Below are 24,036 nucleotides of genomic sequence, written 5' to 3'. Positions count from 1 at the left end.
TTCATTTGTCTATGAGTTTCTTTATTTAAGGGGGAAAATCATCCTATGGCTTCCCTCACCTTGGGTAAGGTGAGAGGGATTGCCATACCCTTACTGACTAAAAACCACCCTGTTAATACTCATGCTTTTCGAGCCGGAACCCCGGTAAATTCGTTAGGTAGTCCACAGCTGCTATGAAAATAGTTAAGGCGCTGTTATGAAAAATTCCTTCATATGAGTTTTTATGGACCGACTTAAAAAACATTTTTATTTTGTTTAAAAGGATACTCCCAAGTTACTGGCACAGTCATAAAATCTTATTTTTCTCTACACATAACAAAGATTTCAAGCTCAATTACAACATGCCACCATATCAACATAATTGTCAGTTCGATTCTAGAATTATTCCTCGCGTGTCAGCGAGACGAGCTGTCAGTATGGCCAGCCATATTGGCAACAGTGCGTTACACTCGCAGTTGCATCTTGTTATCATAAGTTGTTCCGGGGAAACTAACCATCCACGCAGTGCAGGAATACATTGCCTTGTTAATGGGACCGTTGTAGTTCCGTACTTTGATAGATATTTAGTCTTTTTTATGGATCACCCGGTACACGAGCAGACGTATCACCTGATGGTAAGCAATCGCCGCCGCCCATGGACACTTGAAACACCAGAGGCGTTACAAGTGCGTGGCCGGCCTTTTGGGGTTAGGAATTTAAGGGTCGTTGATGAATCGGGGATAGGAAAGATTGGGAAGGGGGAATTGGCCTCCAGTAACCTCACTCACACAACGAAATACAACGTAAGTGTGGTTTCACGTCGGTTTTCAGTAAGGCCGTGGTATCACTCCGGTCGAGCCGGCCCAGCAGTGCCGTGTATTTGTCTAATTGATTTTTAAAATGGTTCACATTTAGGGCTGAAACCACATTTTCCGGGAGCTTGTTCAACGCTCCAACTTTGATTCGTTTTATCTAAGTCTTGTTATCTTATGACAAAACCAAAAATACGTGTCTAATATTTTTTTATTATCTCACTGACAGTAGTAATAATTAATTTAGTATGTCTCACAAAAGTTATAATAAATAAACTAAGTAAAATATTCTGAAATTATGGATGTTTACATCACTTGTTACCAAGTCACTCTATTTTCAAATACAAAAAAAAAAACATATAATGACTCAAAGCCAGCTCACAGACTAAATAAGAAAAAAAAAATAACGACAAGATACTCTTTGCCGCTCCGTATAAAATTAAAAAAGAAAAGTTGACCGACTTAGGTTGTGGGATCGAATTGATTTTATTCGATTATACAATGCAAGTAAACAGAGACAAGTGGCTAGAATCGACTGCTTTGTTATGAGACACTTATTTATGGTTATTTTATGAATTGAAAACGGATTTAGCTAGTTCATTATCTCTGATAGTTAAGCGATTGGATGAGCAGTTGTGGAATCGACAGCTATCCAATGTGTTGTAGGTTCTATTTTCGAGTAATTTTTCAAAAAACTTTAACTTTAACAAATCATTATTCTCCCGCGTTATTAAGCATTGTGGTAGCTTATTATCATTCTTTTGATTGGATTGGTTGAGAGCAGTGACACGGCTTAATTTATTGAAACCAAATTTTGTGTTTCAATCGGCAGAATTGTTAACTTTTGGTTGAGGATAATGACGCCGTTAAATTTTGGAAATTTACCCGCCCGCATAGAATACCTCTTAACTAAAAATCACGGTTTACTCACGTAAATTAATGGAGAATAGCTCTACGTTTACTTTACGTGATTAAACCATGATTTTTAGTTAATTTAGTATGTCTCACGATAGTTATTATAAAAATAGAACAACTCTTTGTGTGATAAATTGTGGTCTGGGGTTAATGTACATGTGATTTTATGTATTTGTGAACGCACCCGAGACACAGTAAATAATTTTAGTAAAGAGTCATAGCTACTTTTCTTCTTTTAAAAGCTACATCGATAGGGACATTTCTCTTAATCTTTAAACCCATTAAAAACCTATTATCTGAATAAACAGTCATTTAAAAATTGTTTTTGAGGCCGCACTGTGGCCGATAGAGGCAGAACGAAATCGGACAACTATCGGAAATAATCGAAACACCGAATTAAATTCAATTTCAACGGAATATAATTTGCTGCTTTCATTTTGGACTTATTGCCGATTAGTTTTTTGTAATTTACAAAAAAAGAAAAAAGAATAACAAAAGACATTATGGTATGTTATGTAATGCATTACTTTTTAAACTCGGTACCTATGTAAGTAGTGAGTTTACAATGGATTTATTATTATGTAATGTCTACAACAATGACAATAATTATATTTAAGCACGGTACTTTTTGCTTCGACCGTTGGATACCACGATACGGGTTTGAATTTTGAGATCAAAATGTTTGATAATATTCCAATTTTTAGAGTTCCGTAGCCACCTGGCAAAAAACGGAACCCTTATAGATTCGTAATGTCTGCCTGTCCGTCCGTATGTCACAGCCATTTTTTGTTATAGGGGTAATGACACCAATCAAGGCTTTATGTTAAACCTTAACCTTTGGAACTGTCATCTCCACCCATTTTGCCAAGGTGTGGAGAGTGAAGACTGCAGATTATGACAAATACTCTAATGTAGAGGTGGCCCATAGACCAGAAATGGACTCACACAGGCTGCTGGCTTATCACTACGATGTCATAGCGTGATGTTTTATAGCCTATAGCCTTCCTCTATAACTGCACTCTTCAACACAAAAAGAATTATTCAAATCGAACCAGTAATTACGGAGATTAGCGCGTTCAAACAAACAAACGAACAAACAAACTCTACAGCTTTATAATATTAGTATAGAAGTATAGATTAATCGGGTTTTACCATACCCACAGTAAGAATTAGAAGTTCTTTTAAAGGCAAGTTTAATACAAAATTCCGTCATGACAATAATATCCTTCATTATGGCAGCAACGACCATTACTTATGTCTTAATTATCACTTATGTCGACAGTTATTGTTACAAAGTGAGTTGTGTTGGACGGTCGGTGCCAGCCAGTGCAGTAAACACGATTATACTCACAAATGAGATTTCATAGTACTTGCCTAGTGCATCGAGTGATGATTTATTGTTAGTTTCAAGGGAAACCTTTTTTTTGTACCTAATTAAGTCATTAATTAGGGAATGAAAATATGGAACAATGCAGGTAATGTAACATATTGCTAATATGCAGAATAGTATGTTCATGTACACTAAATTATATAAAGCTGAAGAGTTTATTTGTTTGTTTGAACGTGCTAATATTATAATAATTAAATTAGTAGTTCCGTCTGGAAATGATTCGATTCGAGAAGAGCGCAGAGCGAGTAAAACCGCGCGGAAGATAGAGAGTTGTTAATATTGTCCAACTTCTCATAACTACTGTTAAAAAAACCTGTTCCTAAATCTTCCGAAACAAATTTGTGATTTAGATATAGGTACGGTACTTATTTACTTTTTTTTTTTTAAATCGTTTATTCACTTAAATCATACATATAAAAATACATACAAAAATCGCCAAACTGTAAGTCAGTTTGTTGGCGATAATGGCGCTCTTTAATTTACAATTCTTATTCTTATATCTTTTATATTATTATGTACTTATCTACGTTAATACTTTTTTATATAAAACAAAAACTTATCACATACATATTGTTAATATTCATATTTATCTTATATATATATATATATATCTCCATATCTATATATTCTTAGGTACATTACATTTTTATATCCTTTAAGTAGTATTTCTTCAGTCTTTTTTTCAAACTACACATATTACTAATTTTGTTCGAGTCCCTTAAAATATCTATCTTATTAAATATTGTTGGTGTTAAATATTGCCTGGTTCTTTTGCCATAATAGTTTTTTACATGCGGTATTACAAGTTTTCGTTGAGCAGCATTCCTAGTTTTATATTTATGATTTACAGCTTCTTTGTATTTATCTATATTGTATTGTTCTACAGCTATTAAATATTCAACTTTTTCATGCACTGGTATTATCTTTCGGTATTTTAGCAATTCGTCGTAATTCTGTTTATATTTTAATTTCACCTTTTTGCTAACAAGATGTTTACACAATCTAATCTGTAGTTGTTTAATTAAATCTAATTGTGTTTTAAATGTAAGTCCATAACTACTCAAGCCATAACTAATTAGTGAGTCGGCAAGTGCGAAATACAAAACATACAGAACTTTTTTACTTACAAACTTACTGAGGTGAAAGAATTTACCCAGGATCGACTGTAGTTTGGAACACACATCATTGACTTGTAGCTTCCAATTTAAATTACAATCCACCTTTAAACCTAAATATTTATATTTATCTACTTTGTCTATATTAGTACATTGGCATCTATTTTTTTTATTATGCAAACATTCGTATGTATGACCTGTTAAGTGTATCTGTATTTGGTTCTTATAGCCACTATAGGGGGAATATATCAACATCAACTTAGTTTTAGCAAAATTTAGAATTATCCCGTTATCATGAGCCCACCTTATTATATTTTCAAAATCTGCCTGCATGTGGTGTTGCGCATCCGCCGCGCTAGTGGATGAGTATAACAGGCACATGTCGTCTGCGTACATATACGTGGTGCAGTGTTTTATCACGTTGATCACACTGTTCACGTGCATGATGTACCCTACCGGGCCGAAGACCGAGCCGGTCGGTACACCCAGGTTCACGTTTACCTCGTCCCCAACGGTGCCGTCTATGTACGTGCGAAGAGTTCTGTTCTCCAGGTAACTTTTAAACCAGCGGTTGATGGGTCCTCTTACACCACATTCATCCATAGCGCGCAGCAGCACGTCATGCTCTAAAGTATCAAATGCTTTTTTATAGTCTATAAACAATGCTGTGACAAACTTACCCTGGTTCAGGCTGTTGTTTACGTAGTCGGTGAACTCGGCAAGCGCGGTAGCAGTGCTGCGCCCGCGTCTGAACCCGTGCTGTGACTCTGATATTATATTATATTTTTCTAGATAGCTACTAACCTGATTAACTATTACTTTTTCTACTATTTTATTTATTACTGTTAATATTGCCACCGGCCTATAGTTGCTATAATCCAAATGATTTCCTTGTTTATATATAGGTCTTATTATAGACTTTTTCAATAGATCCGGGTAAACTCCTTCACTAACACACATATTAATAAACTTTGCCAAAATTGGACTAATTTGTTTCTTGACCGCTTTTATGTCTTGCACCCTTATGCCATCTATACCCGGTCCCTTGTTGCTACTTAAACTATTTATATATTTTTCTATGGTACTAGCTTCAACTTTCTTAAAATAAAATGACTTATCACTAGGTTTTATATAGGAACTTCTATCTAAAAGGTTACTATCACAGTTGTGCTTAATTTTAATTATTTCTTCAGTGAATGTTTCCGAGAACTTATTACATATATTGTACATATTGTCAGTTTGGCCTAAGTATTTTAATATAACCCCATCTAAGCTTGTCTTAGGGGTACCTATCCATTTATTTATGTTAGCCCATATTTTCCTAAAATCCTTATCACATTTTTCAATTTCCTTTTTTCTGTACCTATTTTTAGCATTATCTATTAATTTATTTACCTTATTTCTATATCGTGTATATATTAATCTATTGTTCATATTATTGGGCGAAGATTTCCATATTCTAAACAACCAATCCCTATGTTCTATTTTTTTCTTTAATTCTAAGTCAACCCACGGTTGCGTAATCCTTTTTTTCTTTAATACAACTTGCCGTTTACTTTTAGCATAAATATTAGTAAAAATAGTGTATAATTTAGATACTTCAGGCTTAGATATTAAAGTACCTGTATCTATAATAAACAAGCATAATACTAAGTATACCTTATTATAAAACGTGGACTATAAAATTGACCGTAACTCGCGGTAATAAACGCTAACATGGTATTTAAAACTGTGCCAGTTGCAATTTGCAAGGAACGTGAATATTTAAACTAGCAATAAAGATTACTGAGAACATTTACAGCTGGTTCGCAATCTGGTTTATGGTTACTCTAGCAAGGGTAATGGCCGGTAATGTTAAGGGCAGTTGATCAACGAAAGTACATCTTTTGAATCGCCCAACCGTGTCACAAATACCTTTTCACTTGATTTTCAATTACCTCGGAAAAGCGACTTGACCAACATTATTATCTATCTATCTGTAAAAGGCAATTTGTTTTTATTACAATTTATATTATTCAACCACTTTCACGTTTTGAGGAGGGTGTTATTTAACTTAGAATTACTGTATTGCAACAACTATCGTAATTATGGTTGAGAAACTGTTCAGCGCCATCTGTTGTCGAGTAGATGAACTACGTATGTGTTATAGTTACAGAGAGAGAACCTAGATGGCGCTCATAGGACTATGTGAACAAAATTACACAATAATGAATAATTTCATTGAAGTTATGATTTTAATATCAGAATGACGGCAATCTAGATCATTTATTCAACAGCTCAAAATTACAGTTAATTTATTAGAAATACTCGAGTGCATATGGACACCCATTTTCTATTGTCGTCTTAGAAAAGAAATTAAAAAAAAACAACCAAAATATTTCTTATTAATTCTATTTATGGCACAAATTGAATCATACATGATAATATACTTGTTACGTTATAAATACCTAAGTAGGATGGCCACACACTTTGGATCCCGTTGGTAACTGTTTATCGAGGAGAGGAGCGACCGCACCGCGTTCCAGAATCATACGTAATTTCATTATAATTTGTATATTTTATCAACACACATAACGGCAGATCAATTGCATGAGCTTATGTGATGTCCACGTTTATAATGAGAAAAAAGATGATGCCTTATTAGTCGAGTTGAACGGGGTTTTAAAAAAAATTTGGTAAGCCGTTTTAAAACAACTTTTATGCAGCTTAGCATATATGGTCATGCAAACTAAACGTGTATACAAAATTTCAGCTCAATCAGAACTAAGTACAATGAGAAACATCTAAAGATGGTATCAAAATCGCCATAATATTACGACTGCCAAAGGCTAAAAAATGTCTAATATCAGACCGATTTTTTAGATGCAATGTTTTAGATTCTAATAAAAGTTAAGAAAATTAAAAAATGCCGATTAGATATCTATCCCAATACACATTTTTAACGAGAGAATCGATCGACACTTTCCTTGATCGATGGTAGGACGTGTGGGTCACTCAACTATTCAAATTCAAATGCTTTATGGCTTTCCTTAATGTAATATAATATAGTTCTCATATAATACGTTTGTAAGCTATTGATATCTCTTACATACTCACGTATCTATTTACGAGAATACGATATTTAACGATAAAAAGCATTGTTTGTAGTAAATCGAGTGTTTATAGCATTTAATTGTGATATAATTTTAATGCTTTCTTTGTTTTGCGAGACACCACCATTAAAATTCATTTAGTTTTGCTCCAAGTAGCAGATATGCGATCGTATTACGCATTGTGTAACTTTGAATTTACTACGGTAGTTGAAAAAGGAAATTGAATTATGAACATTGTTATCTAGGTGGGATACCAATTATAATGTATATTAGCTCTTACCAGACACTTTTTTACTAAGCGGACCGCCCATTGTACACTGTGCTTTCTATGTCCTATGTGATTTTATGGTGTACAATAAAGTATAAATAAATATAAGTAGGTACAGTTAATTTCACCATTGAATTTTTTTATGTGAGTCTTAAAAGTAATCGAGGACATTACTTGCGTGACGCCTACCTACGAGTACCTCCTTACAGCTCATCTCTACTTAATTATTTTTAGATTAGGTACTAGTTATGTGATGTTATTGTTATATAGAGTTGTTATATAAAATACAGTCTTAATTACTTCATACATACCCAAGCAATCCCAATTAGAAATGGAAACAAAGTATAAATATTAATATTCCGTTTAAAACATTTACTTTATTATATCTTAATTAATTATGTAATACATGGTCTGTTCGCAGTGATATATTAACATTCTTAATTAACAGTTTGAACAATTATAATATTTTTTCGTTAATAATTCACGTAAGACTTACAACAACACATATAAAGGGTGACCCAAAATTTAACGATGTAATTTACCCGGTAATAGGCGATAGTAGGCGACTTGAGTACATACTCTCAAAAATAATTGGGACAATAAATGAAATTGGGTTATTATTTAGGAAAAGGCTGCCTACTCGTTTTTCTGGTTACAGAATCACGTCCTACGATTACATATATATACATATATCTTAGTTGATTCCGTTTCCACCAGTCCTAATCTATGAGTACCAATGAATATGATTAGTGGCAATCACACGCATCCACAGCAACGTAGCATAGCACATCTCTGGTAGAAAAGCCCCCTTGTGCAAATTAAACCGTGTTTCAGTGTAAATTACATTCCTATAGGCCTATTATTATAGGAACAGTTATTATAATGTGTGTACGTAGGCTCGTCTCGTCTCATAGCGGCTACCTGTCAACTAACTAGACCATGGAGCCGATACCTGAACTAATACTGCTAATACACGAACGGATGCTGGGAATTATATATTTATAGTGGTTTGGCTACTGGTTTACGATATTTCAGCCACGAAGTCTACGTTCAAAATCCGCACAAAATATAAATGATAAATGATATTTATTTTTGCAAGTAGATTACAAGATAACACTTTTACACGTCAATCTCTAAAATAACTAGATGACGCCGGCATTTCCTACCGGACTGTACAAAGGAGGGTCACACTTTAGGGAACAGAAAGTAAAGTTCCCTAAGAAATGGAGGGTTCTCCGACCGACCCCTGCCTTGAGGGGTTACTGCACAACAGTTGTTCGTTGGGATTTTCTATCCATGTTTATTCACATAACTTGTATACTATAACTTCATATGTGCGACTTCTGTCATCTGTCATTTGTCATCCTTCTACATTTAGCTAAGGAAGTCCAAAACGATTTCAAACAGTCGATCTTTAAATAAACAGCTATAACAGTTTCCATGTACACTCATTTACTAAAGTGCTTACTGCACATGATCGTGCGCATCCCGCGCGACCGGTTGCGCGGGCGCAGGGTAGCTTTCTTCACTAAAGTACACGTGTGCACAGAAGTGGTCCGTTTTAGTTTTCTACTAAATAGCTAAATACTGTGTAATCGTGTTAAGTGGTGTCATTATAATGGTTGGTTAATTATGTGTGGTTTCTAGTAGGTTCTGTGTTTGCGTATGTGTAGGTACTATATTTGAAATTGTTTCCAGTACCTATATTATAGGTAATTGTACCCATTGCAGGCCGTGTGGTGACAGCAGAGTAGAGTACATATGGCATTAACCCTAGAATTCTTCTCGCAAGTTTCGTAAGAATATGGAACCTTTTAAACTGCGTTCCCCAATTTGTCTATTAACTCCTCGTCGTGGACTGACATGGGCAATGGGATATTTCGATTATGCTTAGGCCTTAGCTTAATCTTTTAAAAGGCTTTTTACCAGGTGCAATTGTAACCAAAATAAATAAATAATAGAATTGTAACAAAAAAAAAAATTGAATCACTTGTGCAAAAATGATACAAAACCAAAAGTCGTAGGCCGTAAGGTCAGTCAATTTCACCCGTAACTTATCTATGAATACTCGATATTTACGACCTAGACAATTATTATTAGAAAACCATAGGCCATAGGCGGACATTTTCACTTTCAAACAAACTGCCAATCGTAATACCTAGCTCATTTGAATTTGTTTACAAGATGGCCGTCAGCTGACCACAGACTATAAGCGTCCCGAGCTGTCAAATTCCTTCAACGCATTTTCAACTCAATTACAACAAGTTAAAGTAGAAATTCCTACACCTATTTGACAAAAGGGTAGCTTGAAATGCTGTATTACATTAATCAAGATATCATTTTATTTTATTTTAATTTCCAAGTGAAATGTTTACTTTTGATTAATAAGCGTTGTAATTTATTCGTCTCTCGCGAAATGTACGTCTGAATATTTTGCATTGCGAACAGGTTAATGAGTCAACAATGTAACTGGTTTTGCATTGTTTTCACTTTTGAATTTGTAAAAAATGAATTTGGAAAGAAGTAGCTAAGTTAGTTGTTGGTGGTAATTTTGTCAGCCATGTTACATAATTCATTTAAAAATGAGTGAACCTTACATCTAGCCGCATCCCAGTCTCTACTGTACTTAGAGACATTTAATGATTACTTAAACTATTCCTTAGTAACGATTTTGTTCCGAAAACAATTGCTGAGGACTGGGTTAATAGCCATTAAATAACTATGAGTATGACAGTCTGTGTTAGGTATTGTACATCCCGTTAAGTTTTGTTTCAAAAATATCGATAATCTTACAATTCAATATTATTTTGTTTGACTCGATAATAGTAAATCAATGGCGCTCTAACGACCGCTTGACTAATGAATTAAATAACCTGTAAATCTTAGTTATCATAACTTATCGATTAACATCGATAAATTCAATCGAACAATTGCAAAAATCAATTATAAGACAGTCTTTAAATTGTGATTGGTTATTCATCTCGATCGCAAAAACCTGTATTATATTAGTTTAATCAAATATTGTCAATAAAACAATAACGCGACATCTTATAACTTTAATTTAATTTATGTAAAAGCGAACTTTCGTCATGTCAAGGGACTTTTACTTTTACGACGAGATGAATTGCCTTATTTACTTTACATGGTGTCCAAGGTAATCTACATAATCGAGTGTTTCCAGTGGAAAAAGTGAAATGAGTATCGAATTCTTGTCTGTATGTACAAATCTTGTAGACGTGGCCAAGTAGGGAGAGTGTTGAAATTAATCCGTATTATAAGAGAACAGGGGCCGTATTATGAACTTTTAAACATCCATGCAAGTTCCAGGCAATTGAGTTCACGCCCGTAAACTGCCTGGCTAAATTTCGTATTATGACATACATTTATTAGGCCGCTTTCTGAATTGTTTACTCTGTCTATGGCTGGTTTGTAATGTTTGCCGGCGACGTTCGGAAGTATACATTTTTTATTTTCGGTAAGTTACGGTTTTCTTTTAGTATTGAAACATAAGATAATATATTTCCAAAACAGAATATATCATAAAACAATACGTACAAAACATAGTGAAATATAAATCAAATAATATTGGACCTTGGATAACAATTTAAATTGGATTTGTACGTTATGTGATATAGATATAGTTTTCGAACGCTATATAGATATAGTTTTTACAACAAGAGCGCTCATGCTCGAAAGCATACCTACAAGGAGAATGTGGGAAAATATTTCCGAGCATTTGAATGCGTAAGGCGAAGGCGCTGTGAAGAGTTGGAAGGAATTGTGTACTGTGAAGAATGATCATCATTATCATTTAATTCTACTTATACATTGAAAATGAAACAAAAACAATTACGTTTGAATCGATACAAATGCGCGGCACCGGCGCGTTTAAAAAACGTGGTGTGTATAGGCCATTAGAAGCAGTAGGCACTAACCTTTTAAAAACTAAAAAAGGGACAGGAGGATATATAAATAAAACACCAATATTAGTATAAAATATGTATTATTCATCTTCAATAATTAGGAGAATGTCATCTTAGAATTGTGATGGGGTCGGGGTACGTATATTTTTTTGGTATCTTTCCCAACTGAGATACCATATTATACAGGCTGAGATGCACGCCACTGACGAATAACTGATAAAATCGCCTCATCTTCCAAGACTCTTCTGCCAATAGAGTTACTGCGACCAGTCGCAATCGTACAATTTACACAGCGATCCATGTCGTCAATATCCGATTGATAGGCTTAAACAGTTGTCCAAAATAGAGAGTCAGGTAATTTAGAGATGCAAGAGCCGTCAAAAGTCCTTTATAAAGCCGAGGTCGTGGGGTTAAACAATAAAACATGGAAAATACGTGCGCACTCAGAACGAAATACAACGAACGAGTGTCATCTGTCAATCAGTGATTGACTGATGTCAGACAGAAGTGTTTTAAGAAGTTTTAAATCACAGAGTACGTTATACATAAATAATTATTTAGTTTTATAACTTAAGTTTTCTCGCTTCCTAGATAGAAACAAGGTACCATATTTTGTGATTTCCCTTAGAAAAATATGACGGTTTTTTAAATATACATTTCAACTAGTTAACTGCTGGGCCCAAAAGTCCCCTTCTCCTTTATTTGCAATTTTATTCGGTTGCAACAAGTACTTGTTGAATTTTTATTTTTGATTTTCAATTTTTGTTTTCTTATTTCTATGAGTAGCCGGTGCACCTCTTCCTTGGCAATGCCACTTCACCCACGTGAACATTCATGCCTGAGGTGGTATATTCTCCATTGTAGTTTCGGATTTCGTCAGACAATAAAAGCCTCTTCTGTTGATGTCGATGGGAAGTTTTGGCTGACATCTTCTGGATGTTTGGATGCAATTGATGTTTTTGATGTTTTTTTTATGTTATTTGCACATCGCAAAGATTCGCACTAAATCCTCGGTAAGCCTATACCTTTTAACCAATTCACGGTCAGTGATCGAGAATGGGTCACATTGTTAGCGTATTTTACGCTGTATGGCCATTTGGCGCCTCGGCTCCTCGTCACTACTTGCCAAAAAATCTAATATTACCAATTCCTGACACATTATGATAAAAACACTAAATAAAAACCCTAAAACAAACTTCTCAAGACTAAGCAATTCAGTTTAAGCTGCAAGTAAGACGCTTTTATTGAATTGTTTTGAAAGTCGTAATTTGACAACTAACATGAGAATTGAAACGTCAAAATAGCGTTCATAATACGCGTAAACGCCAGCCAGCCAGCCAAAAGTCGTGCAGAAATCGGTTTGTATTGTCACGTGACCAGTGACTGGCTGGCAATTGTGTTCATAATACGAATTAGCCGGGCAATTCATTTCACGGCGTAAACTGACTGGAAATAAGAGTTCATAATACGGCCCCTGTTGGTAATATTGGTGAATAGGAAAACATTGTCGGTGACCGAGTAATTTGAAGTACCTAAATATTGGCATTGTAGTTTTTGTGTGGTAATAGATGTGTGCTGTGATATTGGGACTTATAACTTATTTTTTTATGGAATAAGCCGGTATGTGAACAGACGGATCACCAGGGGCCGTATTATGAACTCTTATTTCCAGTCAGTTTACGCCGTGAATTGAATTGCCTGGCTAATTCGTATTATGAACACTATTGCCAGCCAGTTAGTGGTCACGTGACAACACAAACCGATTTCTGCACGACTTTTGGCTGGCTGGCTGGCGTTACGCGTATTATGAACGCTATTTCGACGTTTCAATTCTCATGTTAGTTGTCAAATTACGACTTTCAAAACAATTCAATAAAAGCGTCTTACTTGCAGCTTAAACTGAATTGCTTAGTCTTGAAAAGTTTGTTTTAGGGTTTTTATTTAGTGTTTTTATCATAATGTGTGAGGAATTGGTAATATTTGATTTTTTGGCAAGTAGTGACGAGGAGCCGAGGCGCCAAATAGCCATACAGCGTAAAATACGCTAACAATGTGACCCATTCTCGATCGATGACCGTGAATTGGTTAAAAGGTATAGGCTTACCGAGGATTTAGTGCGAATCTTTGCGATGTGCTTAAACCTCATGTCTGTGCAAAAAACATCAAAAACATCAATTGCAAAAACATTCAGAAGATATCAGCCAAAACTTCCCATCGACATCAGCAGAAGAGGCTTTTATTGTCTGACGAAATCCGAAACTACAATGGAGAATATACCACCTCAGGCATGAATGTTCACGTGGGTGACGTGGCATTACCAAGGAAGAGGTGCACCGGCTACTCATAGAAATAAGAAAACAAAAATTGAAAATCGAAAATAAAAATTCAACAAGTACTTGTTGCAACCGAATAAAAAAAGGAGAAGGGGACTTTTGGGCCCAGCAGTTAACTAGTTGAAATGTATATTAAAAAAAAACGTCATATTTTTCTAAGGGAAATCACAAAATATGGTACCTTGTTTCTATCTAGGAAGCGAGAAAACTTAAATTAAGTTATAAAACTAAATAATCATTTATGTATAACGGTACTCTGTGATTTAAACTTCTTAAAACACTTCTGTCTGACATCAGTCAGTCACCGATTGACAGATGACACTCGTTCGTTGTGTTTCGTTCTGAGTGCGCACGTATTTTCCATGTTTTATTGTTAAACCCCACGACCTCGGCATTATAAAGGACTTTTGACGGATCTTGCATCTCTAAATTACCTGACTCTCTATTTTGGACAACTGTTTAAGCCTATCAATCGGATATTGACGACATGGATCGCTGTGTAAATTGTACGATTGCGACTGTTCGCAGTAACTCTGTTGGCAGAAGAGTCTTGGAGGATGAGGCGATTTTATCAGATATTCGTCAGTGGCGTGCATCTCAGCCAGTATAATATGGTATCTCAGTTGGGAAAGCAAAAAATATACGTACCCCGACCCCTACACAATTCTAAGATGACATTCTCCTAATTATTGAAGATGAATAATACATATTTTATACTAATATTGGTGTTTTATTTATATATCCTCCTGTCCCTTTTTTAGTTTTTAAAAGGTTAGTGCCTACTGCTTCTAATGGCCTATGCACACCACGTTTTTAAACGCGCCGGTGCCGCGCATTTGTATCGATACAAACGTATTTTTTTTTGTTTCATTTTCAATGTATAAGTATACAAAGCACATACAATGCCACCAACCACTTGTAATTCCCGCCTCTCGTTGAGTTGAATCAACTGCAGTGTACAAGCTGCGTTCGGAAACTATATCTATATCACATAACGTACAAGTCCAATTTAAATTGTTATCCAAGGTCAATATTATTTGATTTATATTTCACTATGTTTTGTACGTATTGTTTTATGATATATTCTGTTTTGGAAATATATTATCTTATGTTTCAATACTAAAAGAAAACCGTAACTTACCGAAAATAAAAAATTTATACTTCCGAACGTTGCCGGCAAACATTACAAACCAGCCATAGACCAAGTGAACAATTCAGAAGGCGGCCTAATAAATGTATGTCATAATACGAATTTTAGCCAGGCAGTTTACGGGCGTGAAGTGAATTGCCCGGAACTTGCATGGATGTTTAAAAGTTCATAATACGGCACCAGAGGCGTTACAAGTGCGTTGCGGGCCTTTTAGGGGTTAGGAATTTAAGAGTTCTTGGGGTATCGGGAATTGCGAAAAGTCAATGTAGGTTGTTGTACATCTCCGTGGAACTGTGTTTCTGTTTGCTATAATAAAAAAAATATATTTACGCCCTTAGTACATAATTTAAGTGGATTTTGCAGAGTTAGTATATCATCATCAACATCATATCAGCCACGAGACGTCAACTACTGATCATAGGCCTCCACCAATGACTTACTGATAGGCCGGTTAGAAGCGACCGGCCTGTCTGCCTACCTTTTTAACGGGAACATTTTCACATTTATAATATTAGTGTGATCTAATTTCCTCATTAATTGAAGACCCTTTAATGGGTCATGACTCTATAACATACAAATTTCTCCTTACTATGTAATTTGTAGGTATTGTTTGTAATTGGCCATGTTATCATTTTCCGAGATGGCTCTCGGCTTTTAGTCAACAATACCCATTGTCAAAGATTGTTTGTGTTACAATTCTTGGATTTCGATTTTTAGTTTGTAAATATGGCGCGTGGCGTCCTGTTTATGTGTTGTCTGTTTTTTTTTTTACCTTGAATGAATTTTTGTTCCTTTTTTTAAGGACATAAAAAATTAGTTTGTTAACACAAACTACGCAGGTAACCAGAATTGTAGCCTCTACATAAGATGGTTTGACATAATTTCAATATTTGGTAGGCAAACTACACATTACAATTTAAAAGGGTTTTTCATAGAGCGCTGCTGCTTGGTCTGTGTCAAACGTGCTGTCCCTTTGTCGGCTCTTTGGGACTCTTTGCACTGGACGAGGAAGAGTGGTGTCATCTAGTGTCATCATCCTAGATGATGGGATCAACTAAAATACTCAAATTCAAATTCAAAGCATTTATTTCAACTAATCCATAAACAGGTACTTATGAAACGTCAACAGATTAAGAAATAAATAATCGTCTGTCAGTCTATCAATCAGTTCGTTCCAAAATTTAGTTTCGAATTAGCAAGAAACTTCTTTGACAAGAATCTTACTTTGGAAGTTGGAATCATAGGGCATCAATTCACCAGCCAAGCTTGCAAATAACAGACTGACCCTACGTAGGTATAATTATATTCATTTGCTAATGATATGCTATGTTATGCGTGGGTGACCATATGTATTTATTTTCACGGTTGGCAAGGCAACAGCAGGTTTGCCAATTAATCGAGTGTGGTTTTTTAGCAGAATTACTTTTACTAAAATTGGTAAGACTACTTTTGTTTTAAGTTTCATGATGCTAAATGCTCTAGTAGACTTAAGATGCAAAGGACATGGCTAAACCAAAGTATGGACGTCGTAACCCGTACAAATAAATATTGTATAAATATGGTACCAGCAATAAATAAAGCCGCATAATAAAAAATTGATATTTTGTAATTAAGAAGGTCCAGAAACTTGGCATATCTGCGCAATCCTGAAAATAAAGTACCGCTCCTACGTCAAACAACGTTACAAAAACTTCAAACCACAACATTGCTGTGAACTTTTATCAAGGCGTTTTGATGTACCTGAGCCGAAAGTTATTTATATATGAGGTAGATAGGTAAACAATTCTGCTTATACTAGATAATGAACACAAAGTAACCAAGGACAGACACAAAATATATAGTAAGATTGTGCAATCTTATACAAAATATATATTTTGTGTCGATCAAAACATTTTCAATTATTTGGTTTCAGAAAAAAGTCATTATATTACCGTTATTAAAAATTGATGTTTGTTTAATTGTTTCGATTTGATTTTCGGGGAAACTAATGTCCTAATAATAGCTTGCAGTCCTACTTCCGTGTTGTCATGTCAAACCACAACAGAAAATATCAATTATGAAACTTATTTTTGTTAATTTTTGTTCACCAAGTTATAAGAATTAGTTAAACATAAAATAATTCATAAGTGAATATTTAAATGATACGGGTTAGCGTGAAATTCGTATTCTTGTTATTATGCCTGGGTCAGTCATTTAGCCATCTCCTTTGTAATCTTGTTTGTAGTATTCGTTTTGGTTTAGTTCAAAGGAATTTTTTAAACATTCTGACGATAAAAAAATTGACTTCTTTGATCTAGGAAAGCTTTGCTGTACAGCTTAACGGCCCTTTTCAGGCGTTGCAAATTGGAGGACTAGTTTTACCGTGGCTCGGATTCGAAAAGCCGGAGTATGAACGGGGTGGTTTTTAGTCAGTAAGAGCCTGACACTCCCTCTCGCAGTGGCCCACTTAAAAAAGCACTTATTTATCATATACTACATTTGCTTAACCTAGGACTTAGCATAACCTAACTTATAGTAGTATGTATTTCTTGCGAACTTATAATAGTAACTAAAACCGAGTCATGGCAACCACGACCTATAATTATGTGTATCAAAAATCAAATATTACCGTAATTCCGGTAAAGCGCACACACGTACGGTAACTACGTAACACACGATACTACTGCGAGATAATCTTCCTTCGCGCATGCGCACGCATTCGAACGTCGTCTCACGCCGCGACCAAACGCTTCCCGCGCAAATCGAAGCCCGCCATGTTTGTTGTTTTTTTTTTCGTATTTTTTTTTAATTGTGCCAGTGCTTGAATACTTTTTAGTGCTGTGAATTTGTTACTAATTGAGTTGACATTGTTCTGGATTTCGCATTCGCCTGTAAGTCTTTTTGTTTATGTTTTTTTAAAGTTCAATTACCTTGGTAGCTTTTTATTGTTATTATTGTTTACAAAATAAATAAATAATGGATTAATATAAGTAATTAAAAGCTGTGTTAAGTTTCGCGTCTTAGTTTCTCATTGAGAAATTAATAAATATGTAGGTTTATAACCTCGTATTCATTATATTAAAGTTTAACTTTTGCGAATTAAGTATGAATATTTAGTTAATGTTAATGTTTAAATAATTTTGCGTGAATCTTATTATTGTTTAGCATATAATTATGCTATGATGATTGAGAAAATACTCAGTTGTCAATGTGTGCACCTTGTTAGAGCGCATTAGGTATAATTTCATGACCTTCATAGTAACACTATATTTTTTTTTTATATGAAATTATACATATTAATATTGTTTACATGACTATCTATTACATATTTTATGTAATCTACAGCAACATTTTATTTGTGACGGACAAGAGTATTTGAAAATCTCTCTGATTAGTACCTTTACTATGCAAATAGTATGGTTTTTAGTTTCCTTTAATATACAATCTATTTATTGCAGTTAAATAATTTATTGACTTTCGCCATCAACAGTCTTGTGGCAGTCCTTTGCTGGACTATGGACCCCCTTGGCATAAAGGCTAGAGCTACTAAGAAGGCTGTATCATTAACATATACCGTATGGGGAAACCTCTTATGACTTAATTCACACCACATATTTGTTATCGTCTTGGCTGACAATATACGAAAAATTAGCGAAGTAGGCCCAGTATTTAGTTGTATTATGCTTTTGTGGACGAGTACTAGGTACTTGTAGTTTAATTTAAATCATATGAGTGATCTTCATACTGTATACATAGTATAATATATACCAAAAACTATGTCAAAGTTCACACCTCACGTCGCGGCTCCTGACGTCATGTCAAATGACAGGACCGACCTGAAACAATGCAATTAGCATTTGAAATGCAACTGTTATGTTTATCACGTAACCATAATTATGTTTATGTATGTGTGTATGTATTTGTGTATAATGAGGCTCCCTCGTCAAACCTTTGCTTGCACTGGTTCGTGGCAGATTTATAGTTGGTAGGTTGCTATTTGTAATGTAGGTAAACACGCTAACCCATTTCCTAACTTGGCATTTTTAGATATCACGCATTACCTAAAATGAAATATCCTACTAGATAAAATTTAAATAGATAGAAGCGACAACAACGTCAATTTCGAATAAGGCAAATTATTTATTTTAGTTAATCGTGTGTTTTTAAAAATAATTAGGTATAATACTATAGTTGTAAATGTTGAAATATAATTAATTACCTCTTTTGTTAATTTAAATAGGTAACAGTCTGAAATTGAAATGAATGATGATTGCCTTTGATGAAAACATGTTATTTTTCATGAAAACATCCTGAAATTCCTCTGGAGACGAAATAAGTGAGAAACGTAATTACACCATATCACCATCAATGTAAAAGTTTGTTTGTTTGGATGTTTATCCGTCAATCACGCTGAAACTACTGGCCGTATTTTGATGAAATTCGGTATACAGACAGAGTATGATCTGACTTACGTGATAGGACACTGTTTATCCTACGGGAATGCAGGCGAAGCTGCTGATAGAAGCTACTTAAGTATTATATAAGTACTACTTATACATACAATAACAAAACTAAGGAAATGCGGATCTTTAATAATAATCTGTCATACTATCCTGCTGTTCCTCTTTTCGATAAGATCAGCATTATGCTGTGCTTATGTGTTTGAAGGAAGGTAACGTTTACTTGTCGTAATATAGTTAAAAGCATAATGCAGACCGTAACGATGACGATATGATGCAGTTACGATATTTTAACGATAGTAGTGAACTAAATTGTTTGACAAACGACTGGTAGGGGTTAATTTGTCTGTTTATTGTTTTAACCTAATTATTATTGATGCAATGTACTTAAGTATTGATGTTGCTTGTTATTTGTTGCTTAACACAACGTAACGGCGAGGTAGGCAGAAGAGTGGAGTCACGAACATGTAAAGGGGGCGTGTTGTTATTGTAAATTGCGAAAATTTGCAAAAAATGTGCTTTATCTGACTGGGTGTTGTAGCCTAAGTGGAATATATTGTGACCGCTTGTACTATTCTCGGTGAGTTTGGAACAGACCCTAATTCTTACGACACCGGATTGTTTTAATGGGACAAGCCCGCCACAACCTCCCGAAACCGCTGCAACTCCTGTAAGCCAAGATCTACAGTAGATAAAACCTTGAACAACAGAACACTGAAGGGATATGAATGTCGTGGATCCCGCTACGAAGTAAATCAGAAGATATTATTTGAGGAGAAGAAAAAGAAAACGATAGTTTGCATTTTTCATAATATCGACCTCCTCGACCCATTGAATGATAGAAGACCGACGTGAAAAAACGCTTGTATTGTGTTTCATTACGTGAGTGAGGTTACTGGAGGCCCAATTATCCCCCATCCCAATCTTCCCCCGATTCCCCAAAATCCCTTAAATTTCTAACCCCTAAAAGGCTGGAAACGCACTTGTAACGCCTCTGGTGTTTGCGGCGATTGCTTGCCATCAGGTGATCCGTCTGCTCGTTTACCGGCTTATTCCATAAAAAATAGTATTTGTATCAGTTCTGGAAATTTGGAGCAGAGTAAACCACCGGTGTTGCCAGCCAATAAATCAAGTTTGACGTGTTTAATGTATCGTGTATTTGCTGATCCGATCCTATATCGATCAGAATTATAGAGCGTATCACAGATCACTCTATTTATTGATTGTAAAAGCGGATGAGCCTTCTTATTATTTTTATAGTAAAATCATAGAACTACGAGGAATCAATAATAACTAGGTATAGATAAAATATAATTAATGTTATTACATATTGATTTTTGAGTTCTTACATTGATTGAGTTTAAAACGTACTTGTGACGTTACAATTAAGTGACGTCACGCGATATATCAAATCAATATATTGTCAAAAGTACTTGTTTCCGTAAGAAAATAAAAACTACGTTTCTAACGTTTTAATCTTGCAGACAGACATTAAAATAAAAAAAATGTCATCTACCTCATTGTTATCAGTTATTCCACGACGAAGACGGACAATTTTTAATCAATTAAGAACTCTTTGAAGATTCTAACCAATTGAATTTATATTCTGAATGTGATATTAACTGAATATACTTGAATTGTAACACATTTTTGTGCAAAAACATACGATTTGGAATAATCTCCAACTCTCCTCGGTCAGTTGGGTAAGTGGGTGGGCAGAGATAGCCATTACTGAGCAAATGTTAATTTGAACGTCTTAATTGTTGCCTTTTTGTCCAAGAATTAAGGTCAGATCTCGTTCACCGTCTCTTTTTGGTGTATTTAACATAAGAAATGTATGTACATTCACACTTATTTTTTTAAAGAATATACAGGTTGACTTGCTGTTGGGTTTCATAATGGGGTTGTATTTTTTTTAAGTTATAAACCGGTAAGCGAGTAGACGAATCACTTGATGGTAAGCAATCGCCACCGCCCATGAACACCAACAACGCCCGCAACACCAGAGGCGCTACAAGTGCGTTGCGGGCCTTTTAATTTAAGGGTTAATTACCTCACTAACATAACGAAACACAACATAAGCGTTGTTTCTCTTCAGTTTTCTGTGATGCCGTGGCATCACTCCGGTGTTTTAGTTATAGCTTTTGAGTCGTTTTTCTCAAGACTTAAAAGGATGGAAATTAATGTTTATTAAAATCTTCGGTCTCCTGTGTGTGTGGACCAATTTATCTAATTGATTATTCTATTCTGAAAAAACTTGCAGTATAAAGCAGCACTATTGTAGGCTTTAGTGATCCGGAGCTGCGGACAACGTAACAGCTTACCGGGTCTCCGGCTCAAAGCAGGAGAAGGAACGGGGTGGTTTTTAGTCAGTGAGAGTCTGACACTCCCTCTCGCCTCACCTAAGGCGGGAGAAGTCATTGGATAAATTTCCCACCTAAAAAAGGCTTTAGTGAATAAAAAAATTAAATAAGTAGGCACTTGTTTGCATCCAAAATAACTGTTAATAATATTTTTATTAGCTTACAAAATCGACCGGATGAAGCAACGACATTGAAAGTTTATGAGATTCACGCATTTTTACTTTAAACATAACACACATTATGCAAAATGAAATGAATAAAACCTTGATACTCAAAGTACAAGATTCCTTTCTAGACCGTAACACATTTAACTGTTATAGTTATTATGTGAAATATTATGGTGTGAACATGTCTGTCACGTGGGCGGGGTAATTAAAAGTAAACTGTTCTTGTCATGCTGTTATTACGGTAGCCATATTGTTTTAATGGCGCCATTATTTATTTGGTGTTTCGAAATTCGAATTTTATTGGAAGGTCGGGATTGGCGTTGACTTAAACCTTCTGGTGATGTAGGTACAAAATTTATTTCTTTATTTAAAAAAAGTTCAAATTTTTAATTTTTAAAGTGAAAAGTTAAAAAATATCAGACTTTTTTAAAATATTTATAAGTGTTTTAAAACTTTTGAGTGGATAATGTATCATTGGATACAACAAGCAAGTGTGAGATCCCTATTATAATTTGAGGTTAAACAAAGTATTGATTAATAAAGTCCCCAAGATACAGGTTAATCTGTATGTGGGCACTAACGATACACTTATTGTTATTTTTAACATTAAAATTAAACAAATTGTGATATAGTATTGTGATGTAGATAGGTCGCTTCCAAGCGGCCTATCTGGAAGTCATTGGAGGAGGCCTATTTTCAGTAGTGGACGTCTTGTGGCTGATATGATGATACAGTATTAAGACTATGGTTGTTAAGTTCATTTAAATTTTTTAATTCGGTTTTTTTGTAATAAGCAATGGAGCAACATTTTAGTTCTTGCGGTAGCAGAGTTTTAAGATATAAAAGCTACAATACCTAAGTGTAAGTTGGTTAAGTCTACGTAAATTAAATACAATAACAGCACAGACAGAGTCTAGCAGAATTTCATAGCAATTAAACAAAGTGCGGAGCTAAAAACGTAACACCACGCTCCAGTTAGCGGCCATGTTTGAAATGAGCTGCGCGGGCGCACGTCGGCGCGTCAATCATATGTTTTTCTACTACTGCAATTATTGAACATCTGTAGGTATTTGCATGAAGGTATTTTTGGAAGTGCAGTTAAGGGACTTTTCAATAAAAGTCACAAATAAATGCTACAAATCACTGTTTAAAAATGCTAAACGTCTGCACAGATGAGATATTTATGGCTGACGGATTTGACTTAATATATTATTATCTCGGGATACCGACTCTTAGTGCTTTCCGTGAGTTATTCGATATAGGTAGCTTATAGATCTCTAGCTGGTAGATCTCCTCTGGTGCAAGGCCAAAGCATGTTACCTAATATTTTTTTCATAACACCACGACATCCTTACCCACTTCTACATTTTCATAATATCAAGTTTATGAATCAAATAAAAGTACTAATGAGTACTTAATACGAAATAGTACTCGTTTGATAAAGTCATAAAAATAACAACACACTCAATAAAGTGCAGCTCAGTGATTCTATTCAATTAGCCTTTAAAGGTGTGTGCACAAACATCCATATGATCACAGCGATTTTATATATAAATAAATTTCAGAGATTCCTATTGACACCGAGATAAAGAATAACCAAATTATTCTTTATCCTTTAATTTATAAAAAAGAAAATTTTATCAAATATCGTTTACTGACGTTTGAGACGACCCCGTCTTGTCTTACTTACCAACAACATTTAATATTAGTCATTAGTACGTAAGTTGCTTGTCCGACAGGGTCCTTAATTCTTACCCACATATTATATAAGAACTATATAACATTAAGGAAAGCAATAAAGAGTTTGAATTTAATTTATCTAAATAAAACTTTAGTTACTAAAATATTAGTTACCTAAGGTTTTTGCGATCCCTAGGTATTTTGGTAGCTAAAATATTAGTTACTTAAGGTTTTTGCGATCCCTAGGTGGCGGTGCTGTCGATTAACGGTATTTAATCACTATTTTGGACAAATATTTAATCTAATCAACTGACTATGACAAAAAGGAGTCAAGGGACTTGTTGTATGTGTTTATAAAACTTTACTTCCCTAAAAGACTTTTATGAGAATGTAGATTTGAAGAAATAAAT

General features: G+C 34.7%; 1 protein-coding gene across 2 annotated transcripts in view; it reads left to right on the top strand.

The window, feature by feature from the left end:
• Positions 1 to 24,036, top strand: part of LOC118271766 (espin) — a 132,510-nt gene that overhangs the window by 11,213 nt on the left and 97,261 nt on the right. Inside the window, exon 1 of one of the 2 annotated variants that reach the window (XM_035587966.2) lies at positions 17,691 to 17,847. The exons of the other annotated variant lie outside the window; for it this stretch is intronic. The gene's annotated coding sequence lies outside the window, so the exon portion shown is untranslated. Of the gene's footprint in view, positions 1 to 17,690; positions 17,848 to 24,036 lie in introns of those variants that run through there. 2 annotated transcript variants of the gene reach the window in all.

The sequence above is a fragment of the Spodoptera frugiperda genome, chromosome 5 (genome assembly GCF_023101765.2).
Source record: "Spodoptera frugiperda isolate SF20-4 chromosome 5, AGI-APGP_CSIRO_Sfru_2.0, whole genome shotgun sequence".
NCBI lineage: Eukaryota > Metazoa > Arthropoda > Insecta > Lepidoptera > Noctuidae > Spodoptera > Spodoptera frugiperda.
The sequence above is the reverse complement of the archived record's forward strand: the minus strand, read 5'-3'. Positions and strand labels throughout refer to the sequence as shown.